This window comes from Andrena cerasifolii, chromosome 4, assembly GCF_050908995.1.
Source record: "Andrena cerasifolii isolate SP2316 chromosome 4, iyAndCera1_principal, whole genome shotgun sequence".
NCBI lineage: Eukaryota > Metazoa > Arthropoda > Insecta > Hymenoptera > Andrenidae > Andrena > Andrena cerasifolii.
The window spans coordinates 18,180,181-18,206,395 of NC_135121.1; the positions used below are offsets into that span (position 1 = coordinate 18,180,181).

Sequence of the window (26,215 nt, forward strand, 5' to 3'; positions counted from 1 at the left end):
TGTGAAACACGAACTTACATGGGAACATATCGAACTCACGCACGCCGATTTCGACGAGACTACAGATTTGCAGAATAATGAAAAATATTTTACAGGTATCCTTTGTTAGCGGCAATCGTTCGTGTCGAAGGGGTGAAAACAGCCCCTACAGTCAGGAATCTTGGAGACATATTTTCCGAAAATTTCGAAAAACTGTGCAGTGAGCTGGATTCATCTTTAAAAACTCACACTTCAAAAAAAATTGCTCTACGACTAAGTTCTCGAGACATTACAGAAAATATGTTTTCGAACCAACTCTAGGGGCTCTTTTCACCCCTGCAACATGGAGGATTGCCGATAACAAAAAATACGTGTCAAATATTTTTCATTATTCTGTAAATCTGCAGAATCTCATCAAAATCGGCGTGTGCGGGTTCCTTGTTAGATAACTCAAAATAGTATGTAACACAGAAAAAGAGTTGTGTAAGGAACGCCGTTCCCATTATGACTTACAGCACGATCATGATATCTATAATTATCTTAACACGCGTCTAAATGACTTATTTATATAATTAATCATTATTCAGGCGAGGTCGTTCGACAATATAGCGAATGATGTCGTGGAACGTAATGCAAAGAAATTGCACATTTCGGACATGCCGTTTTGTAATAACAATACTGATCATCATTGCCCGCTGACCGCGATTGCCCCATTCTCCCCTATCAGGCACGCGATAATTTCGGGAAGTATTGCCGTGAAGCCTGGTGGCTGATAAGCAGCGGACCGATAAGAATTTTTGTTCGATCCCTGGATGCAGCGTCGCGCTCTATCTCGCGGAGCATTTAATCGAGGAAAAAGCTGGTGGAAAATAGTGGGGAATGAAGGACGTGAAAAAGACAGCGCTGCGAATCGATAAGAAATCAGGATGCGGGCGCCCAAGCCGAATGTTTGCATGCAATTTTCATACAGTTCCGCGCGAACCATAGGGAGGGACGAATTCACGAGTCGTTGAAACGCGTACACATCGACGGTACTGCGCCCGACTCGCTGGAAGACTACGCGGATCAAATTTGCAAACGTTAACAGGGTGACAAGAAATTAATTTAGGTCGAGACCACGCTCGATTAGTTTGGCTCGTGACGTTATCCGATCGTTCTCGATGCTGTAACCTACACGCAATTCCAATCTAATTAGTGGATGAATTTCACGATACAACGACGCGTCGATCATGTATTATTTTTGCCCTGACAATTATCGCGACCATTATTTCTCGGGGCAATATAGGAACAATTAATTAATTTGCAAATACTCGGTGCTAATAAATTTCCAGGGAAAGTGTAGCAGTTTCTTAAGAGCTTCTTCAGACTGATGAAGTCTCAGAGATGGATGAAGTCTCGGTTTAACGACTTAAATAATCTTGTATAAAGATTCTATAATGTATGCAGATGAACGGAACACATTAAGAATGAAAAATAAGATGAAATACAGAATGAATAACGCTACGATAAGATAAGATGTCCGTGATAATCTATCGAGCGTTAGAGTCTCATTAAACGAAATAGGTACTCAAGGAATCTCTGTTGTGTTTGTACAAGCGACAGCTTATGTTAGTTACACCTATGTGCCATTCAAATCATGTACTAGAACGCTACGTATTCACTTTGATGACAGACCCTGGTAGTATGCGTGAACATAACACCGGCAGTGTAGTAACCAGAAACCATTATACTGCCAATGAATTGCAATTCGATATAATGACTTCAGCGTCTTTAGCACTTGCCGACGTGCTTTTGGTTGCTTGAATTCTCAGCATGCAATTTTCAACGAATTAGAATCGACTGTAATTGAAATGAACATACCCGACGTGTTAATTTCCATTAGAAAATTGCCGCATTTATGTTGAATCTTAGCCGGAATTAGTCTAAACACTGCTCTGTTTAATGAACGAAAGCTTCGGGTATCCGTTACTCGCGACTCCATGCACCGATTCTTAGTTTACTGCTTCGAATTTCATTATCTTCTGAAGCAACGTGACGTTCACCCAGCGTATCTATTAGGGTTGTTACGAATATTCGAATATGTATTCTAAGTACGTATTCGAATATTCTAAGTATTCGAATATTCAAATATCAGTAGAATTCGAATTTGAGATTCGAATACCAGTAGAATTCGAATTTGAGATTCGAATACCACTAGGATTCGAATTTGAGATTCGAATACCAGTAGAATTCGAATTTGAGATTCGAATACCAGTAGAATTCGAATTTGAGATTCGAATACCAGTAGAATTCGAATTTGAGATTCGAATACCAGTAGAATTCGAATTTGAGGTTCGAATACCAGTAGAATTCGAATTTGAGATTCGAATAATTCGAATACCAGTAGAATTCGAATGCTCAGAATTATTCTAATATTCGAACACTCTGTAATATTTGAATATTCGACACATTCGAATAAATTATTCGTACTCGAATGTTTACCGCTTATATTTACATAAACAAGCTTGCACGTTTGCAAACGGTACACGCCGACCAGCTACACCGAGAGGACACCGAGAAATCGCGGATCCTCCCGCGCTTAATTCCGCACGCGAGACTTACATATCTGTTTCGCGCTGATCCGACCCAGGCGCGCAATCTCTTGCGCGAAAATCGTCCCCGTAAAAACGCGGCATCGCGGCGGGCTTTACATGCTAACGTACGAACAAAGGATAGGAAGAAACAAAAGAGAAGGATTTCGGTGGTAGAACCGCGGATAAAAGTCGGCGATAGTGGCTCTGAAAGAATGGCGGGCCCAGGGACCGGACGAAGAAAGCCCGGGCGAAGGTGAAAGAGGAAGTAGAAAAACTAGCGACGGCGTTGGGGAGAGAAAAAAAATAGGGGGGAGGTGGAAGAAGAGAGGGAGGGTGGGGCCGGACGAATAAAAGGAGAAGAAAAGTGGGAAGAGTTTCTTCCGCACAGGATCGATCCGCGAAACTTTCTGGCTCCGTAACGATCGCAGGTGGCCCTGTATTCAACGTAGGTGCACGGGTCAAGTCGTAGGGGTTGGGCGCGCTGAAAGAAGGTGGAATAGGGAGGAAAAACGAAAGGCCGGGGCGGAGGGGTGGCGGGTAACGAGGAATTGGAGTCCGCGCAAACTTGACCGTACCGAAAAATTGGACGGCTTGTTCCGAACGCTTACGACTTCTGGACGTGTGCGGATTACAGAAATCTTTCCCTGTGCACGCTTTCCCGCAGCCGCGTGTACCTGCACGGCCAACCACCGTCCAGCTACACCGAAGATCAATGAAAGGAACACGAACGGTACGCTGAATCGTGGCTGACAGCCAGGGGAGCGAAACTGGTCGCGCTCTCTTTCCGGATAGCCGAGATCAAGTTTTCGGGCTTGACGATGCGTTTGAAGAAACAGAGTTTCGGCCAGCGATTGTTGCTTGGGTGGAGGGCGATTTTAAAGTGTTCGTAGACAATAAGGTAATGAGGAAACGCGGGGATGTTTTACATTCCGAGTTTCCTGTCTGCAATTGTGAACGATGCGATCGATTGGGGCATCTTTCTTCAACAGAAATAGCAGGAGAATTAGGTATATAAATTTGAAGCCATTGAAAGATATTCTCTGATGAGTTTGTTACAATAGGGTATGTACAGAACCTACGCGGTTAATTCCGTTCGATTCGGCAGGGATTAAGCGGAGCCTGAATGAATGTGCATCAACGGGAAATCGATGTTTATAATATTCCATTGTCTCCAATTGCTGCACTCGTAAAAATTCCCTGAAATCCCCGTTATTACCCCATTCGCGCTTATTAACAGAGTGAAATTTCATTCGAGACGTGCATGATTCTAAAGGGAACGAAATAATCCCTTAATACTTCTCGTCGGATTTAGAATCCTCTCGTCATCGATGACCCATTTCATTTGAAATTCATACAACTCGTATGAAAATATCTTCCGCGTCGTCGGAGTGGTCGTGGCGCACGAGCACCGACTCGTACGCGAAGATAATTCAGAGCTTAATCCATCGATACCGAAAGAGACGATACTAGCTATGGAATCATTTGAAAAAGAAAAACTGCATGGGAGTGGAAATGCAATCCACAAATAAACACCTGCTACTAATGCCCAGAAAATAGCCAAGACTCTGACGCGAAAGAAATTCTGTACAAGGTCAAGCCTGTCGGAGTAATTGAAGCACAGGTGAATAAAAACAGCGCACCGGTAAATATATACGTTTGTTGCTTCCTATTTATACGACTCGGCTGTTGGAGCGTTGCGTCGTGGATCGACGTCGGTAAACGGCGGCAGCCAAATATTTTGAGAGGCAACGAGCAAAGAAAATCGTTCGAGCCGTTTACCGGAAGAACAAGCCACGCGAAGATTCTCCTGGCAGCGTTTGCAAGGGTGACGTTAATCCGGATATCCAGGATATATATACATAGTTCGATACGACTAGAATAGAGGCGGACGGGCAGCTTAGCCGTAAGCTCGAGAGATCGACTAGTTCTCCGGTTCGTGGAGACGAGACGCGCGGAGATTGTAGACAGAGCGAGTGTCAAATGATCGGAAACTCTAATCAGGAACTGAGCAATCAATTATCGTAATGCTCGTCGGCAAAGCGTTTAAGCGTGGCTCGGATTTGGTGCGTGCAATCGCCGCGCCCCCGAAAACCCCACGGAGAAATTGTGTTCGATTCAGCGGGAATCTTGCAAAGCCGAGGAAACTCGACTCCTCCTCTGGTTACATATCCTCTGTCTGCCGCGTGGAATTCGCACGGCCGCTCGTCGACTGTGATTTCGAGGACGCGACACTGATTAGAATGATCACTGATCGGTTCGGGGTGTAATTTTTCAAACACGTTCGCGGCTTGATCGCCTGGGATAACAATGGCTAACAAGCACCGAGAGCGAGGTAGACCTGGTAGACGAACAAGGAGGGAATATTGATTGATTGCGTGCTTCCCTCAGAACATGTACGTGCTTGGACAGTCTTCTGATTACTTTCAGCAGGGTATTAAACAAGGATGCCAGTTAGCAGAGTCACATCTAACCTAAGTAGTAGCCAGCGAAAGAAAGATTTAGAAAAACAGGGGTAGTCTAATTCACAGAACAACTGTGTCATCGATAAGAGTTGCGTGAAATAGCAGATACATTGCGATTCCCTCGTTTACCAAGAAACGGCAGCAAAAAGAACTAGGCACTGAAGAAGTAACCAGGTGGAGGGACGGGTGGGGAAACAAAGGCAAGATGGACCACCATCGAACGAGTGGTGGACGAACGCAGAATCCAAAGAAAGTGAATCCCGTCTAAGCCATCCTGGTCTCTCCCCGTTCGCTTCCTCCGCTACTCCTTGACTCGTGTGGTCAGGAGCTTTTCCTCTTCCACTGATCAGACTCCCTCCTCTGTTTAGCCTTTTTTTCCTTGCCCCAAGACGGCGGTGAGGTTCGCCGCTCGTGACCCCGCCGCGAGACGGACCACTCCATCCTTTTCCTTGCTGTTTCACCCACCCGCCCGCCCCTACACGTAGACCCTTTTACCCGCGTGCCTTGCTCCTTACGCACCCTTCCCGACCTTCCTCCGGCTCACCCTTCCTCTCTGACGACGCGCGCTACCTACATGGGCGCACGGAACGAGGATTATGGAAGTTTTCTCTGCGAAGGTAAAGTTGTCGAGGCGAAGCTTAAAGTTCCACCCTTCTACCCTCCGCTTTTCTTTCCCCGTCCGCCCCTTCAGACGCCGCAGGGACGCGAGGGAAAAGGCAAGCTTCAACTACGCGAATCCATTATTCCCTTTAGATTTTACCTCCCCCCGCCAAATGCGACGTGCACACAAACCGTACCCTCCCCGTGTAACGCATACGTGCGATTACATACAGGAGCCGCGCGCCGCCCCGCTCGCAAGCGCGCGTATGTACGTATATGAAATATCTGTTGCAGACAGGAAACCGGCTAAGACACGTTTTTATTCTTCCGCGGTTTGCTGGTTTCCTCCACGGCATCGCCCTTCTCCCGGTTCCACCATTCTAATCGGCCCTCCCTTTCTTACCCTTCAGCCCTGCCTTCTCACATAATGATCCTCTTACCCCGCACGCCTTCCGCGCCTCGCATTCATCCCCCCTCGACCTACTACTCGGTCGGCAACGACCTTCCGCAGGTCGACGATAGTGCGTCTACGGCGCAACCTGCGCCAGCGAAAACGACGAGAATTATGGAAGTTTCCCTGCTGCTGACGTAAAGCTCGAATCCACCCTTTCCCTCGACTCCAACCACTTCTCCCGCCCTCTCGCCTCCTACCCACGCCATGCTCGTCCTGTAATAGCGCACGGATCGCCGCGGAAAAGGAAGCTCCGCCGGCAGAAACTACACAGATTCATTATTCTCTTTGGATTTTTGCTCTTTTCGCGAGACGCGTTCTATTTACGGGCCCCAGCCCCGACAATGCGGTCTTTACGCGCAAGGTTACCCGCGGAAAATGAAACAAGCTACGAGAGCCGACGAAAGGGGCGTCTAATAAAGCTGCCCGGTCTGTTCGGGCTGGCTAATTGTTTGAAATAGTGAAAGTAATTAGTCGGGGGTTGTAACGTGGCAATGGTGACCATTATCGCGGAAACGGTCTTGCAACTTTTCGATGAGAAGCGTCGGCGTAACGAGATGGAACACCTGCTTCGCGCAGCTCGCCCATCAATAACACGTTTAATTAATATTTCTGATGCCCGTCGCGATGAGAGATCGCTACAACTTGGAGAAGCTGAGGCCTCGCGATGCCGGAGATGCCTGCGTCGAGTCCCGGGCTCGGAACATCACCGCCGGCGTGACCATGCGCGTCTCCGACGCGACTCCTTTTCGTTTCGAGTGTTTCAAGTGCCTTTCGCGTCACTTGTTGCAGCCCGGTGAATGCCAAAACGCTCATCCACCTGTGGCGGCCGGTATTGGCGTATCGAGGTGGTGAGATGTTGACGTCTGGTGGACATCGATACCGCTGCAACCCCCTCAACATCTGACTCGAGACTCTGCAAACCCCCTCGGAACCCTAAAGCCTTTAGGTCATCTGCAATGAGTCCCCCGTGGCTGGTGTTCTCAACGTTGGATCCCAAGAGTCTTAAAATCATTTCTAAAAGGCATCCCCAGTAGGGTTTATACAATAAGCGACTTTTGAAAAGACCGGTTTTCGAATTCCACTATTTCTAAAAAACCGGTTAATCGGTTTTTAAATTTTCATATAAAAAATAGAATTAAAAGAGTAAATAAATATTTGTAATTATTTTTTAAAATTTCAGTTTCCTTAATGTTATGGAATTACAAAAATATAACAAAATAAAATATACTATATATATATACAAAACCAAATGGAAAAGAAAATAACTAAAATACGTACAAAATATAAATCTTGTAAAACGTGGTACCGAATTCTAAATCTTTATATCATTTAGTATTTTTTTCTGAAAATATGAACTCAGGAAGATTAGTTTTACAGTAAACTGTTACCTACTACAATATACTTGAGTCCGAGGCGATTTCAAGTCGAAATATCAACGTTTTTAATTAAATAATTAATTCATTTCTGCATATTAATTCTAGTATAGAAAACCAGTTTTTAAAGACTGACAAACCCTAACTCCCAGTCCTAAACCGTTAGTTTATGATCATACTAGCTTTAATACTCGACTTCGCCCGAAATTTAGATTCTGATTTTATAAAAAAAAATGTTTTTTTACTTTTTTTTTAAATAGTCACATTCATCTGGATTAGTCAAACATAATGAGCTGAGGTACATTTTGTGATCCCAGTGTTTATCGTTCGAAAGTTTTTAGGCGACAGACAAACACACAAACATGTTAGAAGCTTTTTGCTTTATATATTAAGATTAGTTTACTATCAATAGTTTACTGTACCTTTGCATCTCATACAATCTGAATATTCTAAATAAATCTAAATTAACTGCCATCAATCATCTGTCTTCCAACTCCGCAACGGAAACTATCTATACGAACTCCATTTCGATACCGCCACGATTACAAAGTGAAGAACAGACCTCTACCCACTGAACGTAAACGCGAAAGTGAATACACCGCGCCTGAATGTAACGACAGTACTCCAAGTACTTCACCGTTTTCGAGCAGCCCCGGATGTTATTGACCAGTGGAGAAGTATGCGGACATCCGTAGTTGTCGGCATGTTGTTCGAGATATCGAAGACAGTATCGGAGATGGCAGGGGATACAGTTGCCTATCGACGGGGTGAAAAGAGCCGGAGAACAACGGTAAAAGGGGGCGGGCAAAACGGAGGAACTCAAACGGTTGCGGTGGATGATAGATTGGATGGGGTTGCTGACGTTACCACTCCCGGGCCCCTTTTCGCTGCGACGAAGAGGAGAAACGGCAGGAAGAACGCGGAGGCTATAATTTTCCAAAACAATAACAGTTTGCGCCGACGACAGCCATGCGGGAAATATTTTCGTTCGCCGCGCGTGAATCTTCCTTTTCTCGCGACGAATAGTGTCTCTGATACGTTTCTAAATGCAACATCTCGTTAACTTTCAGCGGAGACTGTACTGTTACCTATCCGTAGAATTTATGATGAATTAACCGACTGTTTGTTTAATACCTACGGAGTAATACAGTCTCGTCAACTTAATTGACGTACTTAACTTCTTAAGCAGCCCCAGTCGAGGAACATTAGAAAAGAAAATAACGGCTGAATAAAGTCGCTTTATGGGACAGTAAATGGGAAACGTGGTGCAAAGTTGTATTTCGTACTGTGAGAAATCTAAGTGTCTCTTTGATCGGTATTATAGCGACCGAGGACTAAAGACAACGAATTGCATTCCACGTTCAAATGACCGAGAGAGCACTGTCTAATAAAGAACAGAAGCGATAAAGAAGCAGCGTGAGTAGAAAAAACAGGGATGCGATAGAAGGAGAAAATTGTATACTTTTTAGGTTAATCGTTGCTCGGTAAACGAGGCATGGAGGCGCTTCTCTCTACTAAAAAAGGCCTTCCATCTTCCTTCTCCGCCCGCTTCGTCATACTGTCTTATCCTGAGGGATTAATTTCTCGAGGTTTATGTACGTCGCTGCTGGAGGGATGGCGCCAGGTAAATCCTTCGCCGTGAAACGTATTTCAAGAAGAAAAATACGAACTGGAAGAATCGGACAAGTCCGGCTCTTTTTCCTTCTACCCATCCCCGTTTCTCATTTTAAATCATCATCCTAGATGCTCGTGAATTTAATTATAAACACCATTGACACGAGTATTCAGCACTGTTATAGGGTAAACCGCACTAATGCTGGCACTGCACTAATCATTGGCACTCCTGATTAAAAAGCCAAATATTAAGAAGTACAAGCTTAGAAAGTACTTTTCTACAATTTCTTATTTTTCTTTCACTACAACACTGCAAATCCCAGTAATTGAACTACACACTTTACATCTGGCAACACCACAAAGTAGGACAGAGGGCTGAATTTTAGGCGTTTTTTTTAAATTTTGATAAGTGGTAGGTAAGTATATTTTTTCGCTTTATAATTACGTAACGGCTAGGAATACAGATTTACTAAGCGTTGTAGGTATTTAATAGCGAATGAAATAGTCTGTTTAAACACTTTAAACTTCGTTTTTAAGTACATATGTTTTTCTATATAACCTCAAATTTCAGTGTGCCAATGATTGTACTTTTATGCCTATTTTTATTTTCCATTGAATAATTTTAAAATAAAAGACTTAATAGGCACTCAAGATGTTTTATTTTAATGGGAAATCCATAATCATTGATAATAACTGAAAATTAAGACCATATAAAAACTTCACAAAAAAATATACACATTCAAATTCGGATTTCTGCTTAGGGTGCCAATCATTGTACAGTTTGCCCTACTTTGGAAGGCAGCAGACTAATTACTGCAATTACTGTTTAAGCTCTATGCCCAAGCTCAGCGACTGAAAAACTCTGCTTACAGGTAGATAAAAATTGAATACAGCCACCAATGATGTAATCAACACATTCTATGCGAATCGTGTCACGAAGAAATGTTTTTGAATTTATAATCGGCGGTGTATGTAGAGCTATAAAAGCGCCTATCGAGAAGAGAAAACGAAAAAGACTAAAGGGAACAAACAGGCAAATACGAGAGGAACGACCGCAGGTCTTGTCCCCGCGGAATAAGCCGCGTCGATATTGAGTTATTCGCCGAAGGTGGAACCTTCGTTTTCCAGAAAAGCTCGACTGGCAACGGCACACTTGCCTCCTCCACCTACGTCCCCTGCCCGTCTGCCAAATGAATATTAGTGGCACCCTGGAGACAGAATTAATAACAATCGTCCTCCGCCCCCTCCCCCCTATCGCGCCCACGGCCGCAGACAAAACACACACCCTCAGCGAAAGCAACTGGAATTTATACTCGGCAACTAATCCGTTCGACCGGTGAAATCGCCTGGAAATACGAAAGTAAGCTTCTTCGAGTGCGCGAGAGATCGTACCAGCGAATGGAAAACGATATTTCTCGGTATCGGTCGGTTTATCTAATTTCGCGTGAACTTCGAGTGGGCGGCTGGCCAACCAATGGTCCGTCTGACACATTTTCGCTATCTATTTTTCCTATATTTTGATTCGTAACCGGTAAACGCCTTGCTAATCGGGATAATATTTTCGCGGGGGATAGAACACGGAGGCGGGGTTGAGGCGGGTCAGCTGCGAAGTAAATTGATGAACATTAAACTCGATTAAAATCGATTATCATCTCGATCGACGCGGTGTTTATTGGTTCGAATCGACCGGAGATGCTATCAATATTTACAACAAATTCCCCGAAGTGATACTCGCCCATAAATAAAATTACTTACTCGGACATTTATCTACTTAGCGATCGATATCGCCGCTTTGACGTCGATACGTAATGCCGATACATATTCCAGTTTTCGAGTTTAAAAGCGCCCCGGAACGTACGCGGAATATTAAAAAGTAAACATGCTCCCATCGAAGGAACGCCAATATGTTATGAATGGAGATTCGAGAATATTTCAAAGTCAATATTCGAGAAGCGATGTACATCAGGGGTGGCCACAGCGCGGTACTCGAAATGTTATATTCCGACTGGTACAACGAGGTAAAATGTTTCAATTACACTTCCGCGATTCGATATTTACCTTGCTGAAATGATATTAAGTCGAGTGGAATGCAGAATCCAATAAAATAATCTTTCCTTCCCTACTTGCTATTCTATCTCATTATTTAGTTTGACGCAATGAAAATGCTTTATCGCCGTCATCGTATGAAAATGTAGGATGTAGAATGAACAGTGTATACACCGTAGTGAGGCGCAGCAAGAAATAGTGCCTCCATATGAAATGATTCTCAGTCGGAACCGGTTGACCACCTCTGTCATGCACTCGGTGCATCATTGCAACGAGGCGTATACATACGACCGTATGGTTATCACGTCTTACGTCTCTTCGTTCCCGTCTCGTTGTAGATCGGGCCGATACACGATGCAATCTAATGGCCGATCGCGGATGGGATGAACGTATTAAATATGTATGCAGCACAGAAAGATGAATGCGCCGAGATGCATCGCATTGGAGATAATCCGCGTAGAAAGGTAAAGCGCAATATTCACGTCCTGTGCCCTCGTCCGCGCTTCTGCAGATAGATGCATCCATTGCTTTTCGTATCGCGTTTACGATACGATCGAAGAAGAGCCAGCGGCCTCGATGTCTCGTTCGACAGATCCTTTGTGCCGTATCTCGTTAAACGACAAAAGCTTCCTCGCGTGACCCTGAACTAGGATCGAGCAGGCGAACCATGCACGTCGATTAAACGTCGATTAAAATGTACTTGACCCGCTCGTTGTTCAGTATATTAACATAGAAGGCAGTCTACTTTCCCTGCGTGCATTCGAAGCGGAGGGAAATTATTTAATGCAGCAGGTATGGAAATCGCACTTCGAAGTGGGATAAGCGATTGGGAAATATTCCAATCTTTCTTGAAAAAGATATCGTACGAGATAAAAGGCGCACGATTCCCACGGTACGGATACAAGTCACAGGGATTCGAGAATAAATCAAGAATCCTGGCGAATGTCGCATCATAGACTTGACAAGCATTATTAGATTTATAATAGCAGTTATTGGACTGTCGAGTGCTTTCGATATAGTAGTAATAAGATAATGATCAACGTTCGGTTTCCACGCGATATCAGAAACCCCAGAGATATAATTCGAAACGAACGTGTCCTCTCATCTAAAATAAATAATTAGGAGTGAGAGGGAAACGGAATTGTTGTTCGCTGCTTATATCGCAGAAGCTGCTTTATCGGAGCACTAAACATCGAAGCACGCGGGACTAAAAATAAGGAGAAGAGGAGTGAATCACGAGCAGAAACAACAAAAGGGTGTCGTGGCTCGTGAAACTTTTATGCAGCAAACTTATTCCTTTTTCCCGCTACTCCCCCTGGCCCACCCCCTCTTTAGGACACCCTCTGTATTTGCATACTCGTCGTTTTATTGCGGTTCGATTATTAAAGTAACATTATACTTCCTTTTTACCAGACGCATCAGCACTGACTGAAAATCGTGTTTACTCCCGAACTCGTAAAACCTCCATTACTCTCAGCATATTCTACGCGCAGAACATCTGTACATACTTACATACCATGAAAACATTTGGGAAACGTATTCTGTCAGAAGAATGCCCAACACAAAAACCGCCACTGTTGCGATTTCGAATAATGGCCCAACTTTTAGAACTCAGCTTTAACATAAAACATTGTTTAACAGTTGAGAAGATGAAAAGGCTTCAGCGGGCCTCTGTTTCTTAACTATTCAAGGCGTCTTTTTGCGCACAGACCGCTGTAGAATTTAAGCAATCTATATCCGCGCGGAAAAGGGACCAGCGTGCAGAGGGAAAGCGGACAGTGGATCCTAAAGGTCTGCGCACACATATCCGTTCCGTCTTCGTGCGGTGTCCCTAATTTCACTGACAATCGTATTGGAAACACCACTTCGTGTCGGTAGTGCATTAAAGTTATGGCGCGCAACGATACGGAAGAATTAGCAATACCTGCGCTAATTTTAGACGAAGACGAAGAAAATGTGCAGAGACTAAAAAGTGTAGAAAAGAGGACAAAAGTATTTGGACACACTTTAAAACAGAATAACAACATTAAAATTGGTCCAAACGACGTGATTTTTTTTTTAGAAGCTAGAAGGATTAGTTTACTAAGTAGGTGGCGTGTTTCGTCCTTTTGAAAAAAATCAATCTTTTCATTACAATCATTAATAATGCTCAGAATTATATAATGTCTGGTATAATTTTCATTGCAAAATCTCCAGCAGTCCATTGGTGGTATTTCTATGGAGATCTAATATTAATTACAGAAATTACCATTTTCATTACTGAGTGGCCTATCGCTGCCCTTGTCTTTATGACTCTAGGGTCTAGGACCCCTGAAGCGCGTGGTGCGAGAGCTTCGACCCGAGAACCTTTCACGGTCATAAAAGAAGGTCGACCTTCCCGTGATTTCCGGACTCCGTCAGTCCAAATGCCCAAATATCGTTGGCAACCGAATTTTAGTTTCACCGAACGGATAGGGGTTCTACACTGACAACTACTGACAGCCCTGACACGGAAAAGTGTGCGCTGCTCCATTGTAAAGCACGCCAACGATATTTTCTAACACGGATCCTGACGGCCCGGACCTGACGGATACGGAGAGACCGTCGAATTTCACGGAACTGACAAGTGTGCGCCGCTCCGTTCCGAAACGAGCAACCGATACCTTGTATCGTCCGCGGAACTGATACGGAACGGACATGTGTGCGCAGACCTTAACGCATCGGCAGCCGTGTTGCGATGCACGCGGAGCCAGCCGTTGCTTCTGTATCAAAAGCAGAGCGAATGATCTGGGAATAATGAGGAAGTCGGGAGAGGAGAAAATGAGAGCCGGTGGAAAAGGTGAGCGCCGGCTGGCGTCTTCCGCTTTCAAATCCATCGAGTCATTATCGCACTTCGACGATCGATGCTTCGATCCGTTCTGTGCCCTACTTTTTCCTCCCCCCCCCCCCTCTCTCGCGTCTCGCAGCCGCCGTTGTGCTTTCGTAGATTACTCACGTTATTGCACGAAAGCTTCGAGAGCATCGGGTCGCGTATTCATTCCTCGGCCCGTAAACCCTTTTAGGTCCGTATGAAACGCAGCAACCGAATGTCTTCCTCTTTCGCAGAAATTGAAAATGGAAACATCTTATAGCTGATGAAAAATCCATTCGCCGAGCTATGCCCGTTCATCCCACAGCTCTGTTATTGCATCTCTCCTCCGAAAATAAACTGTGATGCGAGGTCTCGCGAGCCTCTGCCTCTTTGGGCGGAGGGGCGACGCACAGTGGGACAAACTGCGCTTCCTTGTGTCAAAATCGTAGAATTTTTTATATAAATAAGGTAGAGGGGTGAATCTTTTTCGAGGTTGAAGCTAAGATGTTGCAGAATAAGGGGGAAATATTAAGAAAGTATGAGAAACCAGTTTTGACCTTGATCATCTACGTGAAAGTTGACATTTTTTTAGGAAAATTTAGGTTTGTCCCACTGTGCGACGCACGGGAGTTTCGGCTGGGGGCTGGTATCGCGAAAACGAAATGGCCCTTCGAAGGGTACCGGGGAGAACATCGGTACTTTGGCTTATAAAGAGCGAGAGAATTCTGTTTCACGAATTTTAAGATTAACACGAATCTACTGCAACCTATTAGCAAAGACATTGCTGATTTAACGAACCAAAACCATTGAAGCTGACACATCGTGTAACCGGTTCGAGGTAGATTATACGATAACGTACTAGTATAACAAATTCAATCGATTTTTACAGGTGATTTGAATGTGGAATAAATAGGGTAAATGTAGGTGAGTCGGTGGGGCGGGAGAGTTGGCGTAGTCGGTATATTTCAGACTCTATGTGTAAGATCGCGTTAAGGATGTATCGGACCTGTCTTCAAAATGGTACCAAGTTGATGGAAATTTGTGAGATTGTTCTTCATAATCTTCCTGATCTGCTCCAAAAATTTTAAACGAATTCACTAGACGGTTGCTGAGTTATAACGATTTTAATTTTCACCGATTTTACACGTACCTACTCTTATGGAAAGAGACAATCTTGGCAGATAAAACAACTGAAAAAATGTTGAAGAAATGTGTAGTCCGGCGGGCAAATCGGTCAAAATTTTTACTTGGCCGAGTCACTCGTCAGGTGTAACCCTAGCTTTAAGGTGCAGACGAATTGCTTCTCTAGAAGCTAAACAGTTGAATGAATAGCGTTATTTCGCTTGCTTCTGTGTGTTTCTGGATTTATATCCTATAAAGGTAAGTTGAATTTACATTTAAACATTTTTAAAAAACAACAGTGTACAGAATCGTATTTAAAATATACTTCTAAGTTAATTGTCCTTTAATGTTTTGGCTAAGAAGAAACTGGAGGTATGTATGGACAACGCAGCGAAAGTATTTGGCCATATTAACCTTATTAACCGACTTTCAGCAAATATTCTCTTAAATCAAATATCGGCAAGTTTTTCTGAATCAGCGTAGCATTCTGTGCACATATTCGATTTATTCTAATAAAATAAATAATATCAGTCTTAGTTTTAACAGCCACTTTATATTAGCTGAGCCAACTGACCCCAGCTTACCTTATGATCGATCAGAGGCTGCAATAAGGAACGTGTTGTTCATCAATTAAAAGCCTATTATCTCATAAGCAATCTAATCCTCGCGAGTTGGGAAAATTGCCTACCACCATTCCCCGATCAAAAGCTGCAGAAAGCACCGCCTTGGGCTGCGAAATTCCGCCCAGGTGGAACCGGAAGCTTCAGAGCCCGTTAAAGAAACGCCATTAAACGAAAGTGGAAAAAGATGTAAGTCAATATTACTTTACACCGAGACACTAAAATTCCCAACTACGCGTACCGCGTGCACGCGACCCCTCCCTCTGAAGCGCACGGTTGTTTCGTTGCAGGAACGAAATGCTTTCGTTTCGACACAGGGAAAATGCAAATCCCGTATCTCGCAGTCCGATACGCCGGTTCGTCTAGGTGCCTACCGTTCGTTTAGGTATTCCGAGCCGATAGCCTTCGAGCGCGGCTCGTACGAAGGCTTTTCGTAACGCGGCTCGATCTATATACGGGAAACGCTCGAACAGGTTTATTAACATGATTGATGGAGCGTGTCCAAACGAGAAACGAGCCCAGCGGAATAAAGATCGAGGAAACCGCGAAACGCCCCCGTGTACGCGCGCAAACTTTCGTGGAGACTTTCACGTTCCGTCCAGGCATCTTTTTCCCCCGTGTCCGTGGCGCACGCGATCCACGGCCCGAATCACTTTCAGAATCACCGCTCGCACGTTCACGCGCCACGTTCAAGTATTATACTTGCTTCGACGAGCGTCATTCAGGGCAGCCTCTTTTCTTATTCACGGGGAGTTCCCTAGCAGCTATTCACGACAATGGACGCGAGGGAATCCGCGCGCCTGCTGCTTTACGGCTTCTTCAAGGGGGGAGAGATAGAAGCAACCGAGGATCCGGTTCACCTAGTGACGAGCAAATAAGGGGCACCGTTGCCTACATTTCATAAAAGTCAGAAACCCGCGCGTAGGACGCTTCTGCGAGAAAGTGCACGCAAGAAGTCGACGAGCTTTAATGGACACCTATTTTAATTCCACGTTCGCAAAGTGCTACTGGTACATTTCAGCGTAGTTTCTCGGTGATTCATAGCTCGTACCCCTGGCTTCAATGTATCAGATGAATTATTGCGTAATGAAAGAAGTAATTCTGGGAAGTAAATTGTGAGGAAGCAACTGGGAAGATTTAGGGGAGCCAAAGCTTATGCAAGTTTAAAACTACAGGATTTATTTTGTGAAACGATTTCCCGCTTTATTTATTAAGGTTCGACTTCGACTCGTATCGTACAGCAAAGGGCCGCTGCCAAGTCTTAATGAAGCGAATAAGCCTAAACGATATCGCCTTCGATTAATCGCCTCGAATCGCACAGTGGAGTTTCTTATCCAGTTAGCCAAGCTATTTTCGCATTACATCGGCGACAGCGTTATCGACGTCCCCCCGTTCAGAGAGCAATAAGACAAATAACGTCTAAAGGGAAATTATTCTCGATTCCAGCCGGGAACTTAACCAACATTTGCATATTAATCACGAATTCATTGAGAAGTTACAGTCTGGCCTGGCTTTACGCGTTGCGGATCCCCTGACGTAATCATATTACGTTTAACGCACTGTTAAGCTTGCACCTCGTGCTTCGGGGAATTGCAGAATACTTCGAGCAACCGTATCAATGATAGGATAACTTCGTCAAACAAAAAGCTGGAACGAGGCTCTTGAGAAAAAGCGATACACCGTCGCGGCGCTGCTGCGGAATGCAATTATCTCGCTTACGAGCCGCGCCGAAGTAAGAAAAGATGGTGCACAAAGTGTGCCCCGAAAAAAAAGTAGGTAAAAATAATCGAGTGAATCGGGTTTCGTAGCGAAATCACGTTCGAATTTCGGCGCCCGCTTTGCGGGAAATAAATTGCGGCTGAATACAAAGCAGCGGTCGCTTTCGATACTACCGAGGTTGCAGGGAACTTCAAATTTTCTTTGCAAAATAAATTCCAAGAGATTGCTTTGTGAGATTTACGTGCACGCGAACCCGAAATGATATTTTCACCTAGGTATAGGTACTTTATGGATCAATTTCAGTGATCGTAGTGTTCACTCAAAGCTGCTAGGCAATGCCCAATCCACTTATACGAGAATGAATTAAAACTTCGCTGCACTTTTTAATCAACTCGATTGCTCGGATATAAAGGTAATATCCGATGATAGTAGCGTTTCGCAACTGATGAATTAAATGGGCTCCAGCGTGCTTCGGTATTCAATAGAGCAAAGGAAATATCTGAGGAAAGTTGGTGCAGAATCGTGATGAACGGTTCAGTAAACTAACGCTCGCGGTCGATCGTTATTGCAAAACGAGCTGGTCGCATATCTCAGTGGATCACCAGTCACGACCTTTCAGTACAATGAGCCGCAACAATAGTCGGCCGAGTACACGGTCAACCGAGATAATAATCTTGCATAAGATCAGAAAATGAAACGGAATTATTTAGGGTGAGACGAAGGGACCCTTGTTCGTGGGAATAATGGTGACATCCGACGTTTCTTTGTAAATAAATGAACCCGAGACTACTCGCAAAAATTCACGTGTATCTCCCTAATCGCGATTGTAATACTCCTCTCTTTGTACTTGAATTTGTTTGATATGGTACAGATAAACGACACGGTTGCCATTGAAATCACCAGGCTGCAAGATGATGATTAAAATTATACAATATTGCGTTCATCATCACCGTGGGACATTTAATTATTAGTTATATTCTGATTTGAACATTAGTATCACAAAATTGAGAGTAACTTAATCGATCCTCGTTTCTTCAACTTAATATTGCTAGCCCGGTGAAAGTACACGTGGCCAAGGCAAAAAGGCTTTGAGGGAAATAACGAAGGGAAGGAGAAGGGTGGAAGCAGTAATAAAAATTGGCACGCGTTTCGAGGGATCCTTAATAGAAATTACGGTAAATCACGGGTCGACACGGGTGCAAAAACGGAAATCAAGGGAACAAGCCGTTCCATCAACACCGGCTGATATATAACGGCGCGAAACTCAAATTAAATATCTCATAATGCCCTGCTCGCGTGTTCCTAGTATAAGTGGGGCGCATGTGTACGTGTATTTTGGCCGGACTCGGGTCTGCTGGGCGCGAGCCAAACTTTGCCGACACGCCAGATTTGATGCCTAAAAAGGATCGTAAATTTATCTCATCGCGCGTTCGTCCCACATTTGGCTCCAAATTCACGAAATAAATAGAATTTTCAAGGTTTATGGCGGCCCGTGAAAACCTTATAAATCTGCCTGTAACGTCACAGTGCCTGTTACGTCGAATCTCCTCCACTTTCGATTGCGCTGCTCCACTTAACCCAGTACATCTGAACAGTAAAGTGAAGCTCCGAAAAGGCTGTGGTGTTATCGTAATGATATCCCCCAGTGTTAAATTCTACCCTATTGTTCTTTAAGAGTCAACGTTTACCAAATGTTTAAGCGCTAGGTTGAAAAAGAATTGCCCGTGTCGTGGGGTATGCCAGTAAAGGAGAAGAGAGTATCGGCCATTTTTTACAGCGGAGACATTAATCGCACCCCAAGGCGACCACTTTCTGTTGTTATTACGCCCCTGAGAAATTTACCATTCGTATGAGAACGATAGCACGAACTGCAGCGTTTTATTATGATTTATAACGGTCGCCCGTTGAACTGGTCCAGTATCCTTGAAATATCGCGGGCACGTGCATGTACAGGGCGAACGTCGATCGTCAACGTTCAAAATGGGGCAGGTAAGTGGTATAGGACGTAATTCTTTATAAATTTCGATGGTGTTCTGCGTCGTGAAATTGGAAGGAAATCAACGTAATCTGCCATTAATTTTATTATCCTACCACAGTTCGAAATTTACGAATACAAGTGTGTGAAAGTACTTAGAAGTTATGCAGAAAGGTACCAACCCTTGATGATCTGAAATTGAGTAAATTTACATAGTTTGAAGACTTTAATTGTTAAAGAAAAGTAGCATTATTTCTATTGGGTATATTTGATTTCATAGTATAGTTTTGCAATGTTTTTTTTTAATGGATTATTTAATAGAGAGTAACATAATTAATTTATTTTAAATTTTCTGTAGTTTTTATTTTTTAATAATTGTATAATGCAAGAGTTGCTCCGTGAGTTGATACTTTTTGGCAAAATACAGATCATGAAATTATGGGATTCGTACTACTTTGTAGTTTGTTTAACTAACTTTTTGGCATTTTAAGCATAACTTGGCCCAATTGAAGCACAAACCTTCGCAGAATCAGAGCCCGAACCTCGACCTTTGGATCCTCGAACTACTCACGCTTTAAACACCGAGGGATCAAAGGCAGTATTGTAATTAAATCTCGACGACAATATCCCTTCGTAGTCACACAGGGTGTATCGCACCCCAAGAGCCATTTTCGAGTTCAAATGTCGCGCCTTTGCGACTTCCAAAGAGGATTTATAGCCCCCCAAAAAAAAACAAAATCACTTTTCTCCACAACCGTGGAAAATTGCTCCATTTCAACTACAAATTTCATCATATTAAAATTTACATTTCTAGGAAAAGACTATTAGAGCACGATTGTATAAGTATTACGAATACACAATTATCACTCAAAAGTTAGAAGATTCAAAAACATGAAAATGGTAATTCAAAAATGACGCTGGGGTACAGTGAACACCACGTGACTAATTTGTAATTATAAGAAGGTATGACCACGAAGGGATGTACAAGAAACTAGAAGACACCATGAAAACACATTTCACCCCTTTTCATAACCCCCTTAGGGGTTGATTAGGGAAAAATCCTGAAATTGTTTTTTAGGTATTTGTGTGGGAAACCTCTCGAAGTAAAAATCAAGTTGATGTTGATATCTAATCGGGCCTAAGAGATTTTGAGCAATCCGTGAAAATACATTTCACCCCTTTTCACCACCTTAGGGGTTAATTACGGCAAAATCCTGAAATTCATTTTTAAGGATTTGTGTGGGAAACTTTTGTATGTAAACACCAAGTTGATATCTAATCGGGTTAAAGAGATATTAAGGAATCCGTGAAACCACACTTTTCACCCAATTGGATTGGGGATGAAATTTCAAAAATCCCTTCTTATCCAGCACCTACGTCGCAAAAGGAACATACCCTTCGAAATTCATGTTTCTAGGGTCAGCGGTTTGAGCTGAACGGTGATGAATCAGTGACACAACAATTATATAAGTATAGATGTACCTATATACACCAAGTTTTTGACAACCAATCCAATTAGCACAACCGCACAGGCGCGCAACGCCGTCGGTACATCCCGATAACCTGATATTTGACAAATTCCCTCAAGATGCGATAAATATCGAGTGTACTGGCGAGCTACTTGAACAACCTCGAACTGGTCGCATTGAATTTCAAATAGCGGGGGGTGGAAAACTGCACCCTGATGTGCACGCTTCGAATTCAATTCTGATTATTTAATACCGCGAAAACTCGGTGAATAACCAGCGGGATCGAAGCAACGGCATGGACAAGGGAACAGAGGAAACCGTGCGCCAGTGCAACGACAATTGCATTGGCAGCTACGAGCCTTTTTGATCGAGTTTACAATTACGCGTCAGCCGTCCCACGAGGCGCATTATCGGAGCTTACAACGTATTGCCACGTATCGGCCGTTAACGCCGCGCCGGAGTCCGTTCATTAATAATAGAAACGTTATTAACGGGCAGTCGTGCCGGAAATATTGCCGGTAATCAGTACACGGCCTGTGTTTTCACGCGAATCACACTTTTCCGCCGCGATCGCGGGCGATCAATGGAAACAGGGCGATGTGCTCTCGCTCGGAAACGATTTTATTCAATCACTGCACAAAAACAATGAAAAGAGTGTGTTACACGAAGACAAAAGAAAGGATCTCGCGAGACAATTATTTTCTTATTTTATTCATGAAATTAATTAGACTCTCGCGAGACAAGTCTGGTGATATATTTTCAAAAATCTCACCTCTCGCGACTATTTCCATTATTTACGTTCAGTTGTTGGTCAGATTTTTGTCTGGCGATAGAATAGTCTGGTGTAAAATCTCATCGTGGATTCGCGCCTTTAGGATATTCGTAGACGAGAGAATATTAACGCAAACAGAAGAATACCATGAAGAACAATTGATAATTGAAAATTTGTCGAAACACGAGGACAATTATATATCGTTATTCGAGGGATCAGCGGGGTATCGCGCGGTTGTAACTTCGCGGCACGGTTTCACTTCACCGAAGACCGGCAGCCGTACAAATTTAATTTCCGCGGAAGGCTATCGCTGAATCAACCATTTCGTTGGTGGTTCGATCAAACAATTTACATTTCAATTAAACGGTCTTTACCCTGTGGAGGGGTGAATCGAGTTGGGCCATATAAAAGTAGCAAGGCTGCCTAAAATAATCATGTCCGTTTGAATTGATCAATGATGCAGCGCATAGTGCGCCCGCAATTATCAGCTGCGCGTAGTTAATTACAGTTGTAACGGGAGAAAGAATCCACGGAGGGGGAGTGCGTCGCACTGACGAGCTACTAATTACGATTTTCGATCTGCCAGTGAATAATAAAAGAAAAACAGGTAGCGCGCTAAAAGCCTCGAACTGATGGACAGGAGCGAAGGCTGGAGCACAGGATGTGGGTAGCCAATTTCACGAAACAAATTTTAATTGCAATTACTTCAACGTTATCACCGGTAGACCGTGAATCTCTCCTGTCCCGCTGTTCACATTGAAATAGAGTGTGTCCCCAAGGGAGAAGATGTCCATTCGATAATCAACGCGAACCGATATTATTTATTGCGCCTGTATTACATTGGGCGCGTTTAAAAATCGTATTCCGATTGGATTACCTAAAGATCAGACCCTAGTATTTCAAAGTTCACAGTTGAACTGCACGACAGAGTCCTACGATTTGCTGCAAAGATATGAATAGAAACGACGTGCAAAATATCAGTTAACTGCTGTGCAGCCGTAGAACTGCGAGCAAACTCGGATTTCAGAAGCGCAATCTTCGGTACACATTATGAAGCAAAGACTTGCAGGTATTCCAGTGGTAGCCTTATTGCTATTGGACAGACTGTTTCTCCTTGAGTCTATGTATTACTTGAGAATGAGGAAACTAATTCAAAACTAAAGACATACTTTGGGCTGTCCACTTGGAAAAGGTCCTACGATATAATACTTTGCATTTCACCCTGTTTATCTGCCGAAATAAGTCAGCTGATAAGAATCTGTCGCGAGAGTGTGACGAACCACAGATGGTTCATGAATAAAACGAAGCACGGCTTGTTAAGCACGGCATTAATAAGCCCGAGCGTGAATTAATATGCTGATTGCTGCATAGACGCGTTATTGCCTTCGATAATGTCTCGCGACTAAAGGAAAAGTACCGCTTGTTCGTGCGCGAGTTCCTCGTGATAACGAAACCGCGGGGCAACGATAGCGATGCATTTTGTAACGAACCTACCGGTGTAATTAAATTCGAACCGAAGGAAACGATAACTAGCCAGAAATTGTGAAACATTCGCCTCTGCATTTGCATAGGTTCGCGTGAATATACAATCTCCCGGGGACGTATAATCGTGTTCGTGCGACGCTTCGTTCTGCGTTTGCCTAGCCAACATAGTTAACGCTCCATGGCCAGGGGCCATTGCTCAAATCGCCTACGGAAAGTCCGATTCAGGACGAAGTCGAACGCGTAATCGCATCGAGAAAAGGCAATGCATGGCGTTTACGGCGACACCAATTAAATCTGATTCGACTGAGAGTGCCGAGATTGAAAATGAGTTCAGTGTGCCGAAACTATATTTAACTAATGAACCTAAACTTTGTGCTTCATATCGTGTGCTATTTGATCACTTACGACACAATTAAAGAATCTTGTTGCAATCGCAAGTATTCAGTGTACTAGAACAGTGTTTTCCAACCTTTTTTTAATCGTGATCTCCTTTTATAATAACCTGCGACCCCCCCCCCCCCATATAAGGTAAGGTAAATTTAATAAGGTAAAGGAAACACATTGAAAATAGGTATTTCAGAATATAATTCTAACTTAATAATATTTAAAAAAAACAACTGTGGCGACCCCCAGAAAACACTTCGCGACTCACCGATTGAGAATCACTATAGGGGAAAGGTGGGATAGTTAATCAGTGGGGATACACGATCACATCAGTTTTTTAATTAATATATTGGCAATTTGTGCCTGCTCTCACGCTATCGTGGTAATGTTTGTATTATCACAACACTTCACGTTGCAGTTTTCTTTTGGGAGCATAGAATAATGTTGTTGGAAGCTTCGATCTTATTTGTAGCCAAAAAGTAAATATTTAGGTCTGCTTCTTCTTCCTCCTTTTCAAGTATATGTTGCATTTTCAATGATTTGAAATATACTAAGCAAAAACTATTTATTGATTGATTTAAATATTTGAGGTAAGTGTTATTTTTCATCTTTTTCAAATCTAGTGCATTGAGGGATATTTGATCAGTGTGTGAGGTGGGATACTTGAACAGCTGAAAATGCCCCAAAAAGAACAATAGAACGACTAATGAAACAAAAAAATACGGCAAAGAATGTGAGAAGGAAAATATTTTCTTCATCATCAGTTTAATTCTTTGGTTTTGTTTTTTTTAGTAATTCTTTCAAGTCAGTTATAATTTACTTTCTTTTTGCGATATTCCCTTCATTTCATTTTATTGACGAAGATAATAAATATTTTTTAGAAAGTTGATGTGTTATTTACTCTTAAAGTTCACTGATCAAGTGTCCCCTTCAGTGGGGGGATACTTGTGCATAAGGTCACTGCCAGAAAATGTTGAATTTCAGTCATTAAAATTAATTTTCAGCTCTCAAATTTGTACAAGTAAACTAAGAATACTCTAAGAATTACAACTTACATAATTAAATACAAACAAAGCAAACCATTAATATTATTTTAATAAAAAAGCAAAACTGTGATCAACTATCCCACCTTTCCCCTACTAAAAGTTTTCAAATGTCCTTTGAAAGGCAATCTACTTTTGCTTAATGTGCTTTTAATGATGTGTGCAAATTAGATAAATGAGAAAGGAAAAGAAACCTGAATGTATTAGCGTCGACATAATGTGTAAATACTTGCCAGCTGTTATTAGACTTTGTGATCCCACTAACACGTTAAATATTTAACGTACAAAATATTCAAATTGAATTATTAAATATTTAAATTGAATGCTATCCCGTTCAAGAGAAGTAAGTCACAGTTTACGATTGCCCATGGATCAGGTGTTTAAGAGCATCTGATTTAATGAAGGATGTTATATAACTTATAAGATATTTGAAGGTAATCAGACGTCGATAAAGAATAAAAAGCAGTTTACTTGCATAACAGCAGAAACCTGTACCACTTAATTATGTGCCAGGGAAGAACTTTCAATGTTAGCTAGTACGTAACGCGTACAATAATTAATTATCGATTAATCACAACAATATTTGAACGTTATATCCTCCTATACTTCTTGCACTGCTTTGTCCATGTTATTTCGTCATTATATCGGCTACCATACGCAATTTCAAACGACAAACCTTTTTGCTACTACTTCGATTCTCAACCAAAGGCTACTTAACCGATAATTTTCCACGTATCGCGTGCTTATGGCAAACGAGAGCAGAACCACGGACGCTGATGAAAAACGTGGATTTACAGCGTGTTTCCTTGAATTCCACGATGCTCCGAGCGTGAGAGCAATAATAATGAAAAGTTACATAACAGAACCGGAAAGTCTGAGGAAGAAAGGGAAAGAGAAACGGTTAGTGATGAGGGTTCGTGACTGCATACGAGCTCCTATAGGTAACACTGACGTGTCGGAAAACCGAGCAAGAGATTGATGAGCCCGTAAGTGAAAGGACCGAACCGGTGAAAAACGAGACACCGCGTAAATTCCTTTTCCACGTCTGGACCAAATAAGAAGAAAACGCTCCAGCCACCCCGAAAAACTGCAGGACAGTAATTAAGCGCCGAGGATAATTACGGGTCGCTGATTTTAAATATACTGCATTTCGTGCTGCAATTACTATGACCACGACGCGGAGTTGTTGCCTTTTAAAATTAATTGTCGCAAATGATTGATGATATTTACCATTTTACTTGAATTTCGAGATCAATATTTCGACTACTCTTCTGCTGATTGATATTAGTAATTCCACTGAAAACTGCAATCGCAAGTGCCGACGTATTCGCAATCATTGTTCCACAAAATTTATTTCTTGCAACGTCGTGCGCGAGCGAATTTAATTAATCCCATCGATAATTGTAAAATGTCCGTCATTACTTCACCGAGACGTGACGTGACTATTACTTGCGCGTATCGGTGTATGCAACTCCGCGCCACGTGACAATTAAACCGTCTCGAATTTCACGGCTGCCTCAAGCAAACGTCGCGCAAAAGTACCAGCATCCCACGCATTTGTAACAATACACTACAGCGGCGAGATTCTCGTAAAAATAGTTCGCGACACATGGCCAATGGAACGCGTGCCATCCTTCTACATACCGCGTTCTTTTCAATTCCTACGCTCCCTATCAATTACCAGTCAAACGGAGC

The 26,215-nt window shown here is 43.0% G+C and overlaps 1 protein-coding gene across 4 annotated transcripts in view; it reads right to left on the bottom strand.

The window, feature by feature from the left end:
- The window catches only part of LOC143368432 (uncharacterized), a 539,066-nt gene that overhangs the window by 511,204 nt on the left and 1,647 nt on the right, over positions 1 to 26,215 (bottom strand). The gene's annotated exons all lie outside the window — the stretch shown is intronic.